The sequence below is a fragment of the Ambystoma mexicanum genome, chromosome 5p (assembly GCF_040938575.1).
Source record: "Ambystoma mexicanum isolate Mex_15411 chromosome 5p, UKY_AmexF1_1, whole genome shotgun sequence".
NCBI lineage: Eukaryota > Metazoa > Chordata > Amphibia > Caudata > Ambystomatidae > Ambystoma > Ambystoma mexicanum.
In genome coordinates, this window is record NC_090930.1 from 358,376,665 (window position 1) to 358,400,560 (window position 23,896).

Below are 23,896 nucleotides of genomic sequence, written 5' to 3' on the forward strand. Positions count from 1 at the left end.
TGGTTTGTCACTGTATTAATCAGTACACTAAAGTGACACTCTGGGTGAGGTTCTGTAATACTCAATAGATGGTGTAGTCTAAATAAGCATATTAACCCAAACGATCAATATAATGAACTTCACATCAACCCAACATAGGTGTCTGTATAGTCGTCTTCATTGTGTAATATACTGGCAATTACAGAGTCTATTTACAACTTGATCAGAGTCAAACCATGTCAGTATATTCGTATGACCCTGGAATAAATATATTCCAATCTACGTGGGCCAGATATGTCTAATGCATTTCGGGGCGCATGTTTCTTATATTGTCTGTAGGTCACAAACTTAAATTAAAAAAACTTGACGATTAACATGGAGCATTGTGATTTCTAGGAATAGAACATATTAAGTCTATTACAATCCTGGTGTATGGAAAAATGTCCTGAACTCGACAATGGGAAAAGCAGAAACATTATATTAGGGTGCCCTTCAGATTGACAATGAGTACACCTAAAATCTGACTAATCTTGTGTTAAGGACTAAGGTTAGAAATGAGCTTTCCTATTGGTGGATTTTGTGCCATTCAACAGAGTCATTCATGCCTATGGTGTCACTCTGGAGTCTATAAATCATTTCCTGTTCTTTCCTCAGGAGTCTGTGGGCTAGTGTTTGAGAATTACCACCTTTCAGTGCCAACAGTATCGTCCATGTGAAATCTTTGTATCCATGGTTGGCCTGTGTGAAATGTTTCACCGTCGGTGCATTGTCAGTTTTGTTTTTAAGGCAACTACAATGTTCCATAATGCGTGTTTTAACCTTGCGGATTGTTTTCCCCACATAGGGGAGGCCACATCCACATTTAATTAGATACACCACATATTCAGTATTGCAATTCGTCAGATTATTTTGTATCCATGGTTTTGATAAGCCTACATCAATCTCTTTGCTTTTACTGGAAAGTTTACAAATGCCACATGCTCCACATGGATAATGGCCACTAGCTGGGGGGAGACCCCAGAGTATGGTTAGATTGGACGTACTGTTGGTAAGTGGTTTTAATTGGCTTCCGCTTATTTTATTGCCAATTGTGGTACTTTTTTATAGGCAAACAGTGGCATCAGGAGAGGAGTCTTGGAAGTCTCAAAGATTTTCCAGTGTTTAGCAATCACGTTCTTTATTTTTAGACTAAGGTCCGTGAAGGTATTAACACATACCATTCTTTCATCCTTAGGTTTCTTGGGCTTCTCTTCCAGTAATGCCTCTCGGTTGTTATTGAATGCACGTTTAGCAGCCTTTTTGACCAGTTTCCTGGGGTAGCCCCTCTGTTTCAACTTCTTACTAAGCAAGGTTGCTTCCATTTCATGAGTGCTGTTGTTAGAGCTATTCCTTTTAAGGCGTAAAAATTGGCTTAATGGGAGATTGTCCCGTAAGTGTTTTACGTGGTGACTGGTATAGTCAAGCAGGGAGTTCTTATCTGTGGGTTTGTGATACGGTTTCAATTTCAAGATTCCGTTAGAGTGGAAAATTGTCAAGTCGAGGAAGTTGATGGTTTCTCTCCCAATAGTCATTGTGAATTGCAAATGTGGGTTCAGGTTTTTGAGCCAAGCCAAAAATTCTGTAGCATGTCCGCTTGACCCTTCCCAGATCACCAAAATTTCAACGATATAGCGGTTCCATTTTTTAATGTTGGGTTGAAAATGATTTGTACCGCTGTATATATGGGTCTTCTCGAACATTTCCACATATAAGTTGGCCAGGCCTGGGGCCCCATAGCTGTGCCATTGATGTGTTGGTAATAAGTCCCATTGAACTCGAAGTAGTTGCGTTTAAGGGCCAGGTCCACACACCACAAAATAAAAGAGGTGGGTACAGGATCTTGATCCAGTCTGTTCAGTAGGATTTCTTCTACTACATCTAAAGTTGCCTGTTGGGGTATATTCGTGTACAGTGACACAATATCAGAGCTTATAAGGAGGGGTGTCTCTGGATTGAAATTGAGGTCTTCATAGATGTTTATCACATCTCTGGAATCTTTAAGATATGAAGTCATCTTCTGGACGTGGCCTTTCAGATAGTGGTTGGCAAAAGTGGATAGTGGTTCTAGAAAAGAATTGATACCTGCCACTATTGGTCGACCTGATGGTTTAGTAAGAGTCTTGTGTACCTTCGGCAGGGTATAAAAAGTCGGAGTGGTAGGTTTAGTATTAATCAAGAAATCGGCTTCTTGTCTAGAAATCCATTCACAATCACAGGCTTTTGTTACTTTTTCTGTAATCAACCTTTGGAGTTCTCTAGTAGGATCTTCTTTCAGTCGTCTGTAGTAGTGGTTATTACTCAGTTGGTTTTCACACTCCATGATATAGTCAGTTCGATTAAGCATTACAATTCCTCAACCCTTATCGGCCTTTTTAATTATAATCGCAGGGTTATTAGCCAGTGAGTTTAATGCATTTTGTTCAGCCTTCGTCAGATTTTGAAAGGGTCGTTGATGGTTGGCCTCTAGGACTACTATGTCTGCAATAACACTTTTTTCAAAGACCAGGGATTCTGGAGAAAAACTGCTAAATGGAGGGCAGAAGGTGGAAGGGTTTCATAGTCACGTGTGGTTCATCATTTTCCCGCTATCTGTGTTATGTTCTTGTGCGAAAAATTCTCGCAAATGGATTTTTCTTAATAGGTTATTGAATTCAACCCGGAACCCAAATGGATCATGTTCTTTTGTGATCAAATAACCCAGTCCTTTATTTAGCACCTTCTGTTCCATTAAGGATGGTTGGTAATTAGATAGGTTGATCAAAAGCAATTCCTGCTCCGGGTTTGTTTTGCTCCTTCGTCCCAGTTAAAGTTAAAAGGAATCACCATAGACTGGTGCCAGTCCCATCCCTAGTTCTTAGCGTTGTGGTATCAATTCTCCTTTTTGAGATATCTGTTTAAAAATTGCGGTATGTATTTTACTGAGTGTTCCCCATATTGCCTCCCTGTCTAGCAACTGTCGGTTTTTGCCCATCAATTGGGATTTTTGTGATTATTACAACCCTCCTGAGGAATTTTCTATGATTAATTTCCTAAGAACAGAAACATGTCAAGATATTTTCCTGGATTGGCACAGGGAAAGAACAACTTTTGTTATCTAAGAATGATTAGAAACTGATACAGTACTAGCTATATGTTAACTGTATCCTGCATTTGATGTTAATCAAACATTTGGTTGTGAATGACGAAATCCTATGTTTTTTATGTGATGATCTATGATCTTTTTGTATATATTCAGCATTTGTTTGAAGTGACTATTTGTGTGTTTTACTAATTCTTAAAGTGTATAAAATTAAAATTGATATCCGGGGTTCTTCTGAACCTATTTGGCGCGCAACCTGCCTTTTTTGAGCTCTTTCTTTTTCATAATTTGGAATGCCCTTGACTGCAAATGTTTGATGAGGGGAAAACTGGAGTACTCATCTATTGTGACGATCAAGTGTCCTCCCTCCTCAAGAGAAGTCCATGGCTGTTCTCTGCCATGGCCTATCTGGTAGGGGCACCAATTGTAGCAGGCACAGGGTTCTACTTGGTGCTGTTTTTTTGACAAGGTTCACAGTGACGTAGTACATCCTCCATAAGGACATCCATGTATTGGAACCATGCTTGGTTCCTTTGTATTTTCCTGGTGTTCTCAACCCCTCTGTGTCCTTCGTGGGCTATCTTCACAAGCACCTTTCTGAGGCTTTTGGGCCACTAGTCGATTGCCTCTTAGTAGCTTGCCTTGGTCTGTTGTCGCCTGTTCTGTTTGTATCTTGGCCAACCTCGCTAGGTCCTTTCTGTCCACCTCCCCTCCTGCAAACCTTTCTGTGCCGAGGTGTTTCTACTTGTTCTCATTGCTAAGACATATAGCTGCCTGTATGGTGGCGTCTGCCCTGCTCTTGGAGGTGAATATTTCTGACGTGACTGTAGGGGGAAGGGTATTCGTGAACAAATATGAAATGTAGTCCTCAGCCTCGCATGCCATGGTGTTCTCCGTTTTCCCTTCTGGGTGACGGGACAAGAAGTCAGCCGGGTTTGCATCTCCCCCCAGCTTGTGGACGATCTTATAGTCATACTTTTGGATCCTAATGCCCCATTGATCAATGCAAGGGGGCATCTTGGACTTAAGGTTACCAAACAAGGATAGTAGTGCCTGGTGGTCAGTGAGGAGGGAAAACTCCCTCCCTATGATAACATTTTTCACAGGCCCATACAGCTGCCAGGCTCTCACATTCTGCTTGGGAATAGGCTCTTTCAGTGTGGGATAGGCCTCTACTGGCGTAGGCGATGATGTTGTGTTTGCTGTTGTCCTTAGGGTCAGACTGGGCTAGGATGGCACTAAGACCAAGTGGGCTGGTGTCGACTGATAGGTCAGTGTCCCAATTTGGGTCGAAGTATGACAACTGTCGGTGGTTAGCTAGATCTTCCTTTATGGTGTGGAAGGCAACCTGGCATTGTTTGTTCCTCAGTGTGGAAAACTATGGGTAGCTAGGCCCAGTCACTGAACAGAGGGGCATGCATGAGGCAGGAAGAGGGAAGTGGAGGGAAGTGGAGAAAGGAGAGGAAAGGCAGCGGAACAGAGCGCATGCTAGTGCACAAATAAACACAAAAAAAGGAAAATTCACTTCTTAGTGGGTCGGAGACCCAGCGCTCACCTCATCATGAATCCAAAGGTAAATGCGGCTTAGGTTTGGGTTTGCAAGCAGTAAGCTCCTTGGTGTGGAAAGCTACAGACAGCTAGGCCCAATCACTGAGCAGGGGGCGAGTGGGAGGTGGGAACAGGGAAGTGGAGGAAGGAGAGGAAAGGCAGGGGTACAGAGGGCACAATAGTGTGAAAATGAACACAAAAAAACAAAATTCACTGGAAAGTTGGTCGGAGACCCAGCATTCACCTCACCCCGAAGCCAAAGACAAATGTGGCTTATTTGCGGGTTTATGAGGGATAAGTTCCTCAGTGTGAAAGCTACAATTCTGTATGGCCTAGAAGCTCTGGCATGTAGCAATTTTAATTGGCTTAACAGAATAGAGGGATTAATTTGGCGAATCATTTTTGGACTTGCATGTAATATCTGCGACTCAAATTAGGGCTTGTTTCATTAAAAGCCATGGCCCTAAACCCTCCTGAGGCAAGGTGTGCTTTTTATAAAGGTGGGATTGGCACTGGGATGTCCTTTGTTATCATTGATGGGGTCTTTTTATATAAACCAATTGCCAGTGAAGAGAGCACCCATGAATTGAATAATTCATTATTTGAGATTCTCAAGTGGTGCCCTCACTTTGATTGCGGAAAGGAGAATGAAGCCTTTGCGAGAAGACTCAATAGCTGGGACAGGGTATATAATTATGATCACTTGACTAAACAACATAGTTATGCTCCTGTGCCACAGTCGTACACGCTTATAGGAAACCTCAGGCATACATCCTATTGTGCCCGAACCCAGCATTGTGTAAGCTGCTTCTTTTAACGCGCACAAACCAACTGCCTTTGCTAGCGTCACGCAGGACTAGATGGGACTTGCCCAGTGAGTCAAGGCTTTGTAGAGTGTGTAAGTTGCGGGGAACAAAAGAGACAGTGAAACACATGTTCACTGAATGCCAAACATTGGGCCCCCTGTATTTGGTAACTCTAGGAACTTTGGTGCACGACCTTGATTCCATTGGGGTTTTTGGACTACTGCCTTAACTCAAACTAAGTAGCTATGCACATTGCACCTTATCGTATCTGGGTACATTTGAAAAAGCTCTACTTTTAGGGCAGTAGTTGAAGCTTGCAATGGGAATTAGTATACGTTTAAGTTGTATGCTAGAATATTGTGTGTTTTTGTTACCAGGGAATAAGAACAAGGTCCATTTAAGAATGAGACTCAAGATGATGGGAGAGTGTGGGTGGTGGGAGGAAGGGGAGGGACATGGGAAGGGAAGGTGCATAATGTATGGAGACGAATAAAGGGAAGGTTACCCATACTCTGGCTCCTGTGTGATCTATAATGACTGCGTAGTGAGGCCTAACAACTGGTGACAAGGCCATCGAACGCCCACGCTGTGCGGCGGGTGGGACCGTGTGCCCAGCAGTGTGTCAGAGGACTGGAGAGCCCAGCAGAGGGACGTAGGGTAGTGCGTTCCCAGGTGCACATCCCCACCCTTAGAAATCGTTCTTGGGACACAGCGTGGTAGAGCTGTAGAACCCTATCAAAGGACAATGCAATGTATGTTGTATGATAGGAAGCAGGAGAGGCCGGAGCAGGGGCCTGACCAGGCCCAGCACTGAGGAGCTTACTCTTCTCAAACCCAACCTAAGCAGCATTTAGTTTTGCGTTTGTGGTGAGGTGAGTGCTGGGTCTCCGACCCACGTTGCACAGGTTTTTGTGTTTATTTATGCACTAGCGTGCACTCTGTTCCCCTGCCTTTCCTCCACATACTTGCTCCCACCTCCCGCCCACACCCCTGCTCAGTGATTGGGCCTAGCTTCCCAAAGGACCCATTCACAACCTCTCCCCCAGTCAGTGCAGGAGTGCCCCAAAGGACCCATTCACAACCCCCCCGCCCGAGTCAGTGCAGGAGTACCCCAAAGGACTATTTCAGAACCCCCCCCCCCCCAGTCAGTTCAGGAGTGCCCCAAAGGACCCATTCAAGATTCAGATGAGAAGCAGCACCCCCACAATACATGGCCATCAACAGTCATATGCGTGTTAATGCAAATGCTCACTGATCAACCTGTCCGATGCAGGTGATGGACCCATCAGGTACCAGCATACAATTAATAGCATGCCCTCTGTGTCCCCACAGCCATTTCAAGTGACAGCGACAACTCCCAACAGGCGAGGTCACATGCACCTGCACGTGGAGAACCCAGCACCCCTGTCCAGGAGGATGAGGCAAGCTGCTCTGCAACTCAGCCACCAGCTGCTTCTGGCATGGATGCACCAGCCAACACCATCATCCCCATGCTGCCTGCTGCCACACAAGTGCCACACCCACCCACCTCACCCACAGATCCCATCCCTGAGAACATCTGCACTGTGTAGGAGGCTGCAGGCAGTGACAACAGTGCCCCAGCCCTGCAGGCTGATGTAGGACCACAGGGGGAGGAGCCCAACCTGGATGACATATCTTCCCTCCAAGACCTCCAGTTCAGCCCCCCCATCACTACATAGTCCTATGAGGTCGCCAACAACCTCCATGGCTGAGCTGAATGCCCATATGCAGCGGATGGAGTATCAGCAGGCCACCCTTACCCAGCTAGTTGAAAGACAGCTGGAGGAGTCCAGGCTGCAGCGGGAGGAGGCCAGGCTGCAGAGGGAGAGTTACACTACATCTGTGTGTTAGATGTCCTGGGCCATTGGACGGTTTGCCACCACCATTGGGACCTTGGCACGCCATGTCCGGGAGGGCAACAACAACACATCCACGATAGCGGAGTCCAGGTTGTTTGGCCAGCAGGCGTATCTGGGACGTATGCCATCACTGACACCAACAGTGCCGTCCACAAGCACCACCCCATCTAGCTCCACCACTGCCAGCCCACGGAGGCACTCAAGTCACCTGACAGGGCCCTCAGGCAAGGATGCCCATGTGCAGAAGCACACACGCAAAAAATGCCATGTGTGTTTGGCAGTGCAGGACACATACATGGATAAAAAGGCTATAAAGGGGTGGGTACGTTTGGGTGGTGAGGGAGGTCCATTAGGGGGTTAGTACATTGGGGCCAGGTAGGGGGTGGGTACGTTTGGGTGGTGAGGGAGGTCCATTAGGGGGTTAGTACATTGGGGCCGGGTTGGGGATGGGTAGGTTTGGGTGGTGGGTAGGCACAGGTTGGCACAACTTCCCTACCCAATGCACCTTCTTCCCTGTTTTGTTTAAATATATCATCTTTGAGAAAATCATTAAGTGGACATCCATCATTTCATTTGCAGTCTATTCATTTATTTACTTGCATCGTCATATCCATGAAATGCTGTCAATGTGCAGTCTCTCAAAAGTAAATGCGAATGAGTGTATCCCGTGCTCGTTGGCCATCTTGTGCACCCTTGGGAGGAGGTGGAGCCATCCCATCCCCATCCTCAGCTCCATCATCATCCTCTGTGTCTGGGGGCAGTGGAATGTTCCTGTGCATGCACAGATTGTGCAGCATGGCACACATGAGTGTAATTTTACCCGTCTTTACTGGGCTGTAGAGCAGTGATCAGCCAGATCTGCTCAAGAAGCAGAACCTGGACTTCAGTAGGCCAAATGTCCTTTCAATCATGCCACATGTGTATACGTGTGCCCTGTGTACGCCTCATCATGCCTGTCCCTTGGCCTCTGTACAGGCGTCATCAGCCATGGTGTCTGTGCATATCCAGCATCAACTACATGGGATGGAAATGTGTGTGACATGTCAGTGTCTGGTATCATGACTTGATCAGATGCAGTTCAATCTTGTGTCATCATTCAGTCATTCATATGTGCCAAGCAGTGGTTGGACCGGTGGGTGATTACCTTTCCTGGGTCATTGTTCCGTCGTTGGTATTTGTACATTGACCAGCCACTTGCTGTGCATATGTAGTTGCCCTTACGGACAATAGTAGTTGGTAAGTATGGCGTTGTTCAGTGATGTACACACATGGCAGAGTCAAGCAAATTACTGTGATGATGTGGTTGATGCAGGATGTCTCATGTGCAGGCATCATGTGCATTGGGGGGGCAGTGGTGCATAGTGTGGGTGGATGCATTGAGTGGCTCAAGTTGTATGGGTTTGTGGTAGTATTGGTTGTGTATCTCATTTGGCCGGGTGTGTACGGGCACACTGTGGCAACCTGTCATGTGTAGATTTGTGATGTTTGGGTTGTGCTTATTGTCCATTACATGGGTGGGGGGGTGTTGCATGTGCTGTTGTAGCAGCCCACTCACATAGGCCATTGCGCTCGACACACACCCGCCTTCCACAGGGCCTGTACATTGGCAATTGTACTCACCCAATAGCCATGTGCTTTGTCCAGCGTAGAGTTCCATGTACCGTGGCAATGTCGAATTCCGCAGGACCATTGAGTGATGTGTTGCGCCCGGGAAACTTGCACAGCAATGTGTTATGACTTGTCTGGCATCACATACCATCTGTACATTCAGTGAGTGGTACAGTTTCCTATTGTGGTACACCATCACAATTGCACGTGGTACGGTCAGCTTTATGTGGGTGCAGTCTACTGCACCTATGCAATTTGTCATGCCCACAATAGCATGTAAGGCCAACTTGGTGGCAATTACCTGGGCAAGGGTATGGGTAGGGCGATGTGTTCCGACACATGGCGCAACAGAGCATCCAGTACCTGTCCCAATATTTTTGAAAAACAGGGTTGTGAGAGCCCATGCAGCTCACCAACTGTGTGCTGATAAGTTTCGATGCCAAGAAAATGCAGTACCAACATCACCTTCAGGAGGGGGGGTGGCGGTGGAAATGTCAATGTGGCTGCTGATGTCGTCCTCTATCATGGTGGTGATGTACATGATTGTTGGACGGTCCAGCCAGTATAATGTGTGGATCTGTCCTGGGGTCAGGTTCCAGGGTGTGGCCCTGATGCTGGGTATTGAAGGCTGCCTGCGGAGTCGTGCCGGCTGCACAATTGGGTTTGGCATGGGTACTGGGTTTGCTAACAGCCACCTGCACCTCCTCCGCCTCCACCTCATCCTCCTCTGCACCATTACTGCCAACAATTTTGTATTTGTATTTGTATTTTATTTATTTGTAGTGCGCACCTTGCCCCGGGCCATCTGGGCGCATGTTTTGCAAGGCAGTTACAGGTTACAGGTTACAACACAGATCTTTTTTACAATTGTTTACATTTTGCACGAATAAACCAGCGAATAAGAGCATAGTATAGAGAGAACAAAAACCAAGCGGTCAAAGTATGCATAGTGAATAGACTGTGAACAGTACATAGCCTGTTCGCAGATAACAGGATTGAGAACTGTAAAGGCTTATAACGAGGTGGCCAAGGCATCCAGAGAGCATTGGGTAGGGAGTTCCAGAGTTTAGCCGCAAGGACTGGGAAGCTCGAAATTCCAGCGGTCTTCGGTTTGAAGCTAGGAATAGTCAGTGTTTGAGCCTGAGCAGATCTCAAGGGTCTGATTGCTGTATGTTGAGTAAAGCACGTGGATAAGTATGCAGGGGCTGCGTTGTTCTGAGCCTTGTAGGTTAGGACGAGTGCTTTGAGAGTTATGCGATGAGTGATGGCTAGCCAGTGCCGGTTGCGTCTAGTGTTGGAGATGTGAGAACGCTTGGGGACATTGAGGGCTGCCTGTATAGCATTTTTCTGGGTGACCTGGAGTTTGTCAAGGTTACTTTGGCTGGTCCCTAGGTAGAGGACATTGCAGTAGTCGATTTTGGACACGATGAGGGTCCTGGCAAGGATTAGTCAGTTGTCCGAGGTCAGGAAGGGGCGGTGCTGCCTATTGGTTCAATAGCCCCAGTCACAATGCTGCTAGAGCTGCTGCCTGCATAGTTGTGTTTGGAGTTGGCCTGGGCGTGGCCCTTTTGTAAGCTCCCAGTGGCCTGCTGGGTCCAGCTGGGCTCATTTGGTGCACCTGTGGCCTGATTCAGCTCACCAGGCCCTGTTTAACATCATGTTCGCGGTGGTAGTGATACCGCCACCGTGTCCACGGTTTTTACGCACATTTTGTGGCAGTGTTTCCATGTCCATGGTACTCGTAACGCGCACAGTGTTATGTATTGCTGGTAACTGGGGGGTTTCCGAGCCGATGAAGTTAACGGGTGCCTTAACTCCGTGGTGGTGGTTTATGGTGATGGTATTTCCGGATTCGTAGGTCAGAATGTGGCGATCACAGAAACGGCGCTGGAGTGGTTATACCGGAAACGTTCGGACCGGCGGACTCGTAATGAGGCCCATAGTGTGAATTTCAAACAAAGATGGTTCTTGTACATCAAGAAACTCATGATCTCTACAGTGGTAAGACCTCAGGTCATAGTCTTTGAGCTGCACCGGGGGTCCTCTCAAGTCTCTGGCTGGGTATCGCCATTCTGCTCGGCTGATATGGTGCGGTCCTTGGAAATGCTCGGGTACTCTGGGAGCTGGCTCGGCAGATGTTTCTGGATAGGGCTCTCCCGCGTCATCCTCTCCATCATCCGATTCGGGAAGGTGGACTGCTTGGTCCATGTTTTGTCCTTGCCAGTTGACAGGCATCAAAGGGGGTGCTGAAATATCCAGAAGAAACTCGAGTTCCGTGTGTCTAGTCGGTGGACAAAGGCGACTGTCATTTGAGATCCTTGTACCCATACAAACTTCAGAGGGGTAGGCTCATGAGGGAGCAAGAGCTTTCCTTCAGAATGGCGACCTTACTAGGACAGTGTCTCTGACAGCTATGTCGTAGTCTCTTAGTCCTCACCTGTTATTCTCCCTCTGGATTGTAATTTCTCTTTGGGCTTGTACTTCCCTATTGTTTATTTTTCCTGGAACTCTTCCCTCCAAGTCAGGCAGAAACATTCGTGGGCATCTCTGGAAAAGGGCTTCGGTGGGAGCTACTCCCTTTGAGCAGTGTGGTGTTGTCCTATATTCGAGAAGAAATTGGAAGAGGGCTCTGCTTCACCATTCGACCGTGGCCAAACCAGCATTATCTTTCTGTGATTGATGCCTCTTCTGGCTAGGAACTCTTCTAAACCTGTGCTCTGGAAATGGGATCCATTGTCTGAGCACACTTCCTTGGGGAAGCCCTGGGTTGTAAACATTTATTCCATTACTGGAATGAAGTCTTGGAGGGCTAGTGATGTGACAAAGTCGACTTCTGGGTATCTGGACCACTGGTCCACCATTACTAAGAAGTGTGAATCTTTCTGCGTTGACCCGAAATCCATGTGGATGTTGTCCCACGGTTCCTCACTTCTGGGCATGTTCTGGATAGGTAGTTCTCTGGTGTGAGGGGCTGCAGTTTGGCACCATGTGCAGACCTTGATGAACCCTTCTACTTTTGGGAACCAGACTTTAAGCCTGAGGTGGCTCTTCATTTTTGCTACACCTTGGTGGCCATGGTGAGCAAGTGTTATCACTCAGTCAATTAGCTCTGTGGGGATGACTATGTGCGGCCCTCTTAGTAAGAGTCTGTCCTCTTTGAACATGAGCTCTTCCTGTGTTTTCCAGTGTGTGTTGGGCTTCTTGCATCTTGGAGCCCAGGTCTTTGAGAACTGACTTCTACTGCCCTGTTTCGATGGTGTTGCGCAGGATATGGAAACATCCATTGTTTGCGGAGGCCTCCTTGATTTCCTCGAGGTTCATCGAGTTAAGGACAGAATTTTCTATGACCAGTCGCAGGTGCTCCTCGGCTGCTGCTACTTCTTCCATAAAGGCAGTATTTTCTGGCTTCGGGTGTCGAGACAGGTAGTCTGCAGCGTTGCTCAGTCCTGGTTTGTACTTCAGGTCGACGTTGTACGCCTGGAGTGACAGGAGCCATTTCTTGATGTGAGGAGGAGGGTTAGCCAGTCCTCCTGTCATGATGGGAAGAAGGGGTTTGTGATCGGTGACCACCTTCACCGGTTTCCCATAAATGTATATGTGGAAGTGGCGGCCCCCCACAGTACCGCTAGGGCCTCCCGCTCAATTTGTTAATACCTTTGTTCTGTCTGTCAGAGCACACGGCTTGCATATGTCACCATGCATTGTGTGCCATCAGTGTTGGCTTGAGTGAGGATGGCTCCTAGTCTGAATGGGCTTGCATCCAAGACGATTTCCATGCTCTTCTGAGGGTCGAAGAATGATATTATGCACTCATCAGACAGCGCTTTCTTTATGTTGTCAAATGCTGTTCTAGGGCTGACCATCTCCAGGTCGTCATCTGCTTGGTGAGCTTCCCAAGGGTTTCTGACATGGTTGCTAGATTTTCTATGAAGCGCCCACTGTACATGACCATGCCAAGGAAACTCCTTACATCCGACACCGTCTCAGGTGGCTTGGCCTCTTGGATATCTTTGACTTTTGCGGGGTTGGCTGAAACTCCACTCCCCTGGAAGACGAAGCGGAAAAATGTAATTTTGTCCCTTAAGAATTCACATTTCTCACGCTGGGGAGTTAGGCCCAATGCTTGGATTCTAGTTAGGACTTTTTCAAGACTCTCCAGGTGCTCGCTCTCTGATTAGGCATGTATGAGAATGGCATCGCTGACATTTAGGGTACCCGGTAGTCCTGTCAGCGCGCAGCGGATGGAGTGCTGGAAAACCTCTGCGGCAAATGAAATGCTGAAGTTGAGCCATTTGTATCTGTAGATGCCAATGTGAGTGATGAAGGTCGTAATGTACCGGCTGTCTGAATGGAGTAGGAGCTGATGGTAGCCAGGCCGGAGGTCAAGCTAAGAAAATACTGTGTCTAGCTCTGCGGTAATATCGCCCAAGGTTGGTGTCAGGTGTCTTTTCCTCTTGATTGCCTTGTTGGGCAACCTCATGGCCACACAGATACGGACTGTGTCCGGTTGTTTGGGCTTGTGTGCCTCAGCGATTGGGGAGACCCATGGGGTGGATATTTTTACACTTTCAATGATGTTGAAGTTGATTACGTCCTGAATCTCCTTTTCGACCTGTTGCAGAGGTTGAAGGATTTTCCAGAACCTAAACGTGCAAACCCATCAACGCATGCGGGCAATTCCTATCTCAAGATCGATGTATCACGCTGGCCAGAGCCCTAGTCCTGTCCCGACTACTGTAACGCCTTAAATGCCGGCACTAAGATCCAGAACATCAATAAACTCCAGGTCCTGCAAAATAGCGCCCTCAGGGCTGCGCTCAATATTCCTAGATCGGCACATATCTCCTTAATAAGACAAAAACACCACTGGCTACCGGTACAAGAACAAATCAAGTTCAAAACACTAAAGTTGACACAGAAATGCCTTCATCGGATGGCCCTGTCTACTTATCAGACAAATTCACAATTCCTTACTGTGCAAGACCCACAAGAGCTGCATACTTGGACCGCCTCCCAACCCCAAGAGTCAAGCTTCCCTACCATTGCTAGCAAGCAGTGGAACACCCCTCCCCTAGTCAAACTAAGAGCACACGAGTCCTTTTGGGTATTCCGTAGACAACTCAAAATGCACTTCATCACGCAAGGCCTGGGTAATTAAAGCCCTTACCTATGGAACGTGGCAATATCCAACATCTATGGTCACCCAAATGTAATTGTGTTCATTTGTACCTTTAACAATGCATTTAAATTGTATTTACCATGCCTTTTGATTATTGTATATATGAAACCAGAGTAACAATTAGAACTTTGTTTCTGTAAGAAAGCGCCCAGATGCCTTTGGGCTCAGCTCGCTATATAAACAACGAAATAAATAAATAATTGAATAAGTAAGGGTACTCTTCTGTGCTTCAGGGCCACTGGCTGGACCATGTCATCTATATGTAGCTGGATGGGTTTACCTGCCATCTGCCTGATTCCTGTAATGATGTCAGGGAATCTTTGGAGCAGAAGCTGGATGTCCTCTACGAATACCCTGTGGGCAAAGTGGACGAGGCCTAAGGCTTCGGCTGCAGCGCAGCCAAGTAGCGTTAGTGTTAATAATCTTGTGACGTAGAGCCTGGCCAGTATGGATGTTCCGTATTCCTGCACAGTGGCAGAAGGCGCCTTCCAGTGGCAGAGGAGTTTTTCCCCCAAAGGTAAAGATGCGCACTCTGGTGTCCTGAAGTGCCGGCTTTCCTGGTAATGTCCGGTGTTGTTCGCCAGCCATTATGTTCACTGATTCTCCCGTGTCGAGGAGTACGTAGACTAGGGAATCTAAGATAGTTACGGCGCACCGGTGCCAGTTTTTTCCCCACCCTCCAACTGTTAGCACCACTGACATGAAGAAAATATCTCATCTTCATCACCCCAATTTGCACCTGCGGGGTCCCCATGTGGACCGATGGATGCTTTGTTGGCAGATTGGCTCATTTTGTCCTGCGGGAAGCCCTTGGGGCATTCCTTTCCTCTCTGCACTGTGGCTGGGGCTGATGCCGTGCACACCCTTGCAAAGTGGTTTGGGATGCCACACCTTGTTCAGGTGTACCCTTTTGCTGGGCTGTCTTTTTCATGTGGAAGTTCATACCCACATTGTAGGTAGGGCTTCAGGGCATTTCAAAGCTTCTTCTTCCACCAGTCATTTCTTGCACCTTGGGTCCTTGGAGTTTGCTGACCCACCAGGCATACTTCTTCCAGCTTCACTGATTTTAGGGCCGACTCCATTTTGGAGGCTGTTGCGTTTGCCAATTCTTGGGGGCGCCCTAGCTCGAGGATTCTCAGGAGTGTGATGCCGGTTCTTTCAGATTTTGCTTCCGGTGTTTCGCTGAGTGACATCTGAAGATAATTTGAAGTCTTACCTCCTCTTCCTCATTCTCCCACCCACAGGTTGAGGCTAGGTGTCTGAGACAGCTGTGGTATTTATCCAAGTTTTTGTCACTCTGCTGATTGGACCTTCGCATCACAAACTTCTCATAGTCTGTGTTTACCATAGGGGCAGTGTAATCCTTCAGTGTTTTGACGGTTGCGACTTATGAGTCACTTTCGGGGTGCAGGGTTTTGAAATGTTTGTAGACCGCTGGTCCAGTTGAGTATATCAGGGAGCACTTCTTCATGAGGTTGTCCTCTCCCCCATCGCATTGAAGTACATATCTAAGCGCTCCCACCACAGTACCCAACAAGGCCCAAGGAACATCCGGGCTACATCAATGTCGAACTCGCATAGTGTGTTTAAGATGTGGTGGAGCGGGGATTGCAGCAGCGTCTTCAGCCAACATGACTCCACGTGTAGGGTGTCGGCATTGGGTGTTAGTGTAGGGGTGCATAGGCACTACAGACGGAGCTTCTGCCCCCGTCCTACAGCTGGTGAGGGGGTTTTCTGAGGGGTGGACAGGTGCTCTTTGTGAGCCGCTGCCCCTAGGATATCTGTCTGGTGGTGATGTTGGCGTCATATAGGCCTGTGCCACGCAGGAGAGCCGTGGTGTGGCAGGTGGAACAAGGTGGCAGTGCACAAGCACTCTCCTGTGAAGGCTGCACTGTTTATAGAAAATGTGGAGGGACCAGGGTGTGTTGAATGCTCTGGGCGCTCCAAAAATTCTCGCCTGGGGCAGTGCAGTACAGTGCAGTACAGTGGAATGCTGTATGTGGGGTGGGAACCCTTACCGTTGTGTCAGAGCATGAAGAGGGTCTGCTGCTGTATGCTGAGGGATGGCGCTCCGTGCAGAGTGGAGGCTCTGAGACAACCGGATCCTCACTCGGGATGCACGCATCAGGGTTCACAGGACTCGTCGCTAATGTTATGGGGCTAGGTGCAGGCTTACATGCATGGCATAGCAGTGCACGCAATAAGGAACAGACACATTGGTGGAGGGTCACCTGCCCCGTTCTGAACTACCACACAACGTGGCTCTATGTGTTTCAAACCTATTTTTCGAAAGGAAGTACAAAGACTAACAAACGTGCATGCGTGTGTGGCCTTTAACTGTTTGGATAGTTTTTTGTCATGCAGTATGTCCCTTTGGCGTTATGGAGTAAAGCAATGTGGAACAAACATGGCAATAAAACAGAGCCATATAGGGATAGCAATGGCATCAGGCAATGAGCATCAGCAGGGGATGTATGCTTCGGATTATGGTGGAAGGATCAGCATTTTCTACTGTGCCACGGAATGTGCAAAGCTTGGCAGGAAACAAGACCCATACCCGGCTTACGGGATTGGATTTTTCCTGATTCTAAAAAAGCCATAAAATTCTCATGTGGAAGAACTAAAGTGAGTCACATAGTTAATGGAGCTAGTAAATACGAAGTACAACAAGCCTTGGAGAAGAAGCCATGGTTTGACCTGGCAACTGATGGAAGTAGTGATGAAAATGATAAATATCTTCTGGAATTAGTCCGGCATACAGATTGAGACATAGGGCCCATAATTGCATCAAAGCCTTTGATTGTTGCGGGGGATGCTCAAACTTTGTTTGACACATGCATCTTTGTCATCAAACAAAAGAATCTAAACTAGAATAACTTTGTGGCATATTCTATAGATAATACCAATTCAATTAAAGCATGCCCCTGAACGCTCACACCGGAGAGAATACAACCTGCTAGGGAAGAAAGGCCCAGGCATATCTTGTAAGGATAGCCAGTTTAATCTCACACGCAGATGAGAGCAACAGCAAAGAACTATGCTGCTAAGAACGTTTTGCAGGAAAATAGTACAAGCAGAATATTATAAAGTAGAACAGGTTCACCCCTGTTCCTCCAAAACATCAAGGACCACATTGACACCCTGGCTCCTGCTCTGGCTGTTTTCTTCAACCACTCCTTCGCCACTACAGTCTTCCCCTCTCCCCTGAAGTACCCCCTTGTGCACCCTCATCTTAAGAAACCCTCTGAAGACCCTTCCTGCCCAGCTAATTATCGTCCCATCTCCATCACTCCTTTCCTAGGCAAACCCCTGGAAAGGCTGGCCATCTCCCAGCATATTCTTCACTCTGAATCTGTAGGTTGGGCCCCTGACCATCAGTCTGGCTTCAGAGCTGGCAGACGCATGGAAAGTGCTCTCCTGAATATCCGTGAAGACCTGCTCTCCAACATTGATTCCAACACCCCCTGTGTCCTTGTGATGCTGGAAATGCATTGGAGGGGCAGAGTCTCCCTGCCCTTGTCCTGTAGTCCTTTTTCATTTGTGTTCTCTATTGTTTTCTGCCCAGGAGTCCATATGAGACTCCTGGCAGTGCAGGTCTTCCTGTTTTTGGTTTGGTGTACAGACCCATGGGATACCCTTATGGCACCCACCGGTGCGGGTACAATCCTGTGCCCCTAGTGTATCTTTTTGGGCACCTGTGTGCGGCCCGCAGAGCAGGGTATGCGCTGGTGGCAGCTCCATGCTGAATTCGACAGGTGCTCTGATTATCCTCCATTTTGGGATACCCAGGCCCTGCCATTGGAATCAGTTGATTCCTGATAGGAAACAAGATGGCCCTGTGGCTTTCTTGCTTTCTATTGCCTATTACCTTGTTTTCCCAAAGTCCTGGGAAGCCCTGACTATGTCCCTCCCCCCTGACTGGCTGTTGGGTAGAAGTTCCATATATGGTGTTGTTGTGAAGTCCAGGCCAGACTGGCTGGAGCATTCCCAGTGACTGTATGTTGTGGGTACACCCTGTGGGTGGGACCTGGGTGAATGGAGTGTGTGAAGAATATGCATTCTGTGTTGTGGATGTCTAGTATCTGGTGTTTGACACAATGACTGAGGCAGCCCTGCCCGAAACTCGTATGAATGCAGTGTGGAGTGTTGAATGGCTGGGTACTTGTCCCAATACACATACATTGTTCTGAGTGTCTGGAGAGAAGTGAATGGCCTGAATGCACTATGCACCTGATTGGATACCTGCCTGCATGAATGCCCATCTGACCGATTGGTTGCCTGAGTGTGACCCAGCAGAATGAATGGGAGATCAACTAGTATATCTGGTGGCCTCTCACTGCTAGAATTCGTGTTCAGAAACTGAAGAGAAACTGGAGTTGAAACTGAAACTTAACCTTGAAGCCCTGCTGGAAGAGAAGAATTGCTTTTGACCTTCTTCATCAATCTGAAAGCTGCTGTGTCTCCAAGGTCTGACCCAGAGAGGACCTGGTAAGGCGCCCTCTTCCCGAGCTACGAGGGACCATCGTGCACCAGCTGATCTTTGCCAAAGCTCCCTGTTAGACAGACCTACGACAGGCTGCCGACCAGAGACGGGGACCGCCGCGGAATCACAAGGAGAAGCACCCAGACACCGTTGTCCACCACCGTCGATGACCATGGTCGCCCACTGGAGCCGCCGTGCTCCCATTGCCTAAGAACTTTCGATTCACGGACATGCTCGTCTGCACCGCTGCCCACCTTATCCTGCCAGAGACGGCCAGGCCGTCAACGTGCCAAGGAGCATCTGCCGGTGGATTTCCCACCACCCAAAGACCACAGAGACACCGACGACTCGACGCCTTTTCTGGGCCACAGTTCTTCAAGCTCTTTGCAGTCCTGAACTATCGACATCGAGGTGCCCCGCATGCCTCATCTTTGCAGGACGGCTACGCTCTGTCGTCGACGAGCACTGCTAGGAACGAAGCTTCCACTTCACCGCCGTAATTCACCCTGTTCATCGCTGGACGTTTGACGACCCATGGCTCCTGCCTTAAAGGGAGTTCACTCAAGAAGGGACGTCGATTTCCCGACGAGGAACTCTACAACACCAGGTACTTTGGGGTTGCTGAACTATTGGAAAGACTCTTGTGAACAATATGTGGACTGGGCTTGTGATATACCTTCACTTTACAGGTTGCCCAGGTGGGGGGATACCCACACAGAGCTGGGTCTAGGTAGCAGGGCCAGTATTCTGCCTATTGTTCTAACCAACAGCTTTCCTCTTATATCTATTGTTGGTTTCCTTTACAAACTTATTTGTGTGACATTTAATCGTACAGTTGATGCACTTTAATGAGATCTAATAGTAAGAGTGGTACCACGTAGAACTGTATATTTGCCATTGTAAATAACCGAGTACAAAGTGAGTTATTGTGATATTGTACATAACCTTGAACATTAATTATATAAATACTGTGTTTTAACTAATACAGTGTGTGGGTATTCCTTTGTGGGGGCTTGGGTCTACACTGTACTTAAGAACCAGCCTGCATCACCTCCTGAGAAGCTAGGCCTTGATTGCTCGACCACGTACCAATAATAGAAAATCTTGGCTGGGGTCCTCTGTGCCTCTTCTCTACCATATAGAGAGCAGAAGTACAGACACCGCCCTCCAGTCCTTACAGTCCTCATGTTACTTGATCTCTCTTCTGCCTTTGACGCAGTCAACCATGCCATCCTGCTCAACCATCTCTGCGATAACCTAGACATAACAGGTCAGGCCCTGGCTTGGCTAACCTCTTTCCTCTCCGATTGACCCTCCTAGGTATAACTGGGGTCCTTCCTCTCCTCTATCTTTATGTCTACCTGTGGTGTTCCCCAGGGGTCTCACCTCTATCCCTGGTTGTTCAACCAATACCTGGCACTTCTGGCCCACAGCATTGCCGCTCTCTGCCCCAACTTTCAGTGCTATGCGGATTACATTGAACTCATTTTCAGGCTCCCTTCTGCCACCTCTTCTCCTTCTCTTATCTCTGATTTGCTCTAGGCTGGATTACTGCAACAGCCTCTTTCTAAATCTGCCTGCCTCTACGCTCCGCCCTCTGCAACTCATCCAAAACAGGATTGCGAGACATGTCCTTGGCCCCAGGCCCAGGGATCTTATCTCTCCAGGACTGAAATCTCTGCACTGGCTTCCAGTGACGGCGAGGATTAAGTTCAAAACCCTCTGCATTGTCCACAACGCCTTCTGGAGCCGGGAACTGGGGCCTCAATACATTCAACACTCGCTTAATAAATATCTTCCTTCTCGAGCTCTTCGCTCATCCGCCTCCAACTACCTCAGGGGTAGCTGCTTCACCAATTAGTGAGTTGGTGGTAGTTCTCTTTCTTCTGCTGGGGCTCCCCTCTGGAACAGCCTCCCTGTATGACTGAAACTTGAGGAGAACCATCTCCGGTTCCGGAAGCACCTCAAGGACTTCCTCTTTGCTTCTGCTTTCTCTCCAGCTCTCCCCTGCTGAATCTGATACTGCACTGGTTACCTGGCTACCTTCTGTTCTCGGGCCCAGGTCCCCTCCCCACAAGCTGCACACCGCACTGCCCCCCTGGCAACCCTTGCACTCAGGGACTGTTTCTGTATACCTATAGTCCCTACTAGCACTTGACCTCTGATGCCTGCACTTACCCCCAGCACTTGCCAACAGCTGGCTGCACTTTTATTTATTATTTATTGTCTTCATTTATTTCACTGCTATCCCATGGACTGCACGACCCCCTCCCTTTCCCCCCGCACTTTTCCCTTCCCCCTCGCTTGTACTTGTGCGATCTCAATTTTACCTGGCCTAGTAGGATCGCTGTCTCTGTCTTCCCTCTGTTTCCCCTCCCCTGCCTCGTTGCACCTTTAACCACTTGTGTATAGGCATGTTATAAATGCCATATCATATCATATCATATTAGAGTCATTCAATCCATCTCCATTATTGTAACGCTCACCTGATTCCCACGGAGGCGCTGATCCCGGCTGGGCTGCTATCCTTTCTTCAATTGAGAAGTGTAGAGCTCGGACGACTCTCAGGACTGGGCTTCCTCTTATCGAATGTCTGACTTGCAGGGTAAGTTTTCTGCAGGTGGAAGAAAAAGGGTTAATCACCGTTTGATGGGATTCCTTCTCCCACCAATCGCCAGTTTCTCTCACAGCCTAGCTTTCTACTTGTCTCGGCGAGCTCTCACCTTAGGCGTACAAATGCTGAGCTCTCCATCCTGCGTCTGGTGCAGGGGTGCATGGATTCCAGTTACGTCACTGGATGAATTCAGTGTTGAGGCTCAAGTCTTTTGCGGCCTTAGTTGTGGCACTGGTGCTGGGATGCCGAAGAGCGATGCCGCCGTTACTGCACGAGCGGATGCCTGTAAGTATACTGTAGTCTTTAGGCTCTGGGCACCTCAATAATGTCCCTTTTCCTTTGTTTCAGGCCTCGGGATGCTGTGGGCGTAGTTTTCCATTGCCGCTGCACGTGCCGATGCACATAAGTATAATGTTAGTTGGCCGCTTTTAATGGCACCTCTAATAATGTCCTTTTCTAGTTTTCAGGTGCCGGGATGCTGCGGGCTTTATATCCGTTGCCACTGCACGTGCCGATGCACGTAAGTATAATGTTCGTTGGCCGCTTTTAATGGCACCTCTAATAATGTCTTTTTTCTAGTTTTCAAGTGCCGAGATGCTGCAGGCTTTATATCCGTTGCCAATGCACGTGCCGATGCACGTAAGTATAATGATCGTTGGCCACTTTTAATGGCACCTCTAATAATGTCATTTTTCTAGTTTTCAGGTGCCGGGATGCTGCGGTTGATGCAGCCGCTTCTGCGCGTGCAAAAACTGGTAAGTTAAGATGAATGCGACTGCCTTCACCCGAACCCCTTTTTAATTATGTCCTTTGCCTTTCAGGTGCAGGGAAGCTGCCGAAGAGAAGGCCGCGGTTAGCTCCGTTGCAATCACGGATGGATCAGGTAAGCGGGCGCGGCTGCGAGCGAGTTGCACTTTTCTAACCTTATGTTTAATCTTTGCAGTTTTTGCCGGTGACTGGATTCCGGGATCTGGTAAGTATTGTTCTGTGTCTTTCTTCATCCACAGGTTGCTGCGCGGAAGCTGCTGAAGATGACTCTGGACCTGGAATGCAGGAGCCGACTCGGTGAGCGTCCTGCTGCTGCTGCAGAATAATGCGAAGCACGTGTTTTCCATCGGGCGTGGTTTAAATAGCAGAGAAGTGCTTCCAGTGTGTGTTCTTTTACCGGTTCCACCCAGGTAAGAAAAGAGTTCCTGAATGGAGGCAATAGTTCCTCCCAGCCCTGATGGCTGGGGACTTCAACCAGACTGGATTGTTCTGGGTAAATATGCAGCATGGTCTGCCTCAGGTAAGTCCACCCAAGCATTATTACACTGTTTATCAATATGAGCCCGGCGCCTAAGGCGCTGGGACTGAAACCCTTCATGAGCCTGGCGCCAAAGGCGCCAGGACACGGTCCAAAGGGCCCCTGTAGGGGTCTGCTGGGTCCGGAGTAGTGGAAGACGGGTCTGCTTCCGAGGGCGCTGGGCCAGTCCTGGCCCCTCGGGAGTAGCGCCCATGACAGCAGCCCCCCTCAAGGCCCCTCCCAAACTTGTCCTCCCTGGGGGTTTTGGTGTATCGGGAAAGGTTCGGTGAAATTTCTGGACTAGACAAGGAGCATGGACGTGGTCATAGGGTTCCCATGACCTTTCCTGAGGTCCGGAGCCTTTCCAGTCGATTAGGTAGAATAGCTTCGATCTGATGATTTTAGAGTCCAAAATGTCTTTTACTTCAAATTCGGGCTCCCCATTCACTTGAATGGGCTCTGGAGGATTGGTCCATCTGGTTCCAGGTTGCATGGGTTTCAAAAGAGATACGTGAAATACAGGATGTATTCTCATATGGGTTGGCAATTCTAATTTAACGGCCACTGGAATAATTATGGCCGTAATTGGATATGGTCCCAGGTATTTGGGGTTGAAGGTGCGAGGCTCTTTAAGCGATAAATGTTTGGTGGACAGCCAGACTTGATCCCCAACCTGGTATTGAGGGGCATTGCTTCGGTGTTGATCTGCTCCTTTTTTGTACCTCTCTTTAGCTTGTTGTAGATGTGCAGTCGCTTCCTTAAAAGCTTGGGTAATAACGGTGTGCAATTGATCCACGGCGGGTGTTCCAAGATCTTGAGTTGGATCAAGGTTGGAGGTTCGAGGATGAATCCCATACAAGATGTAGAAGGGACTCTTCCCGGTACCCGAATGAACTGAATTGTTGTAAGCATATTCAGCTATCCAAAGGATGTCCTTCCAGTTACTCTCTGACTGTTGTAGCATGCATCGTAAATATTGCTCGAGAGTCTGGTTTGTTCTCTCGGTTTGCCCGTCGGTCTGGGGATGATGGCTGGTCGAAAGTCTTACATCGATTTGAGCTAATCGACAACAGCTATGCCAAAAGTGAGAAATAAACTGGCTTCCCCTATCTGAGATTAGTACTGACGGGAAGCCGTGTAGCCGGACGATGTTTTCAAGAAATACTTTTCAAGAAATACTTTGGCTAGGACTGATGCTGAAGGTAAGCCTTTTAGCGGAATGAAGTGGGCCATTTTAGAAAACAGGTCCGCAATAACAAGAATGGTGTTGTACCCGGAACAGGAGGGTAAGTCTGTGATGAAATCCATGGAAAGGGTATGCCAGGGACACGGTGGGATGTCTAATGGTTGCAGAAGTCCAGCCGGCCTCTTCTTCTGACCCTTGTTTTGAGTGCAC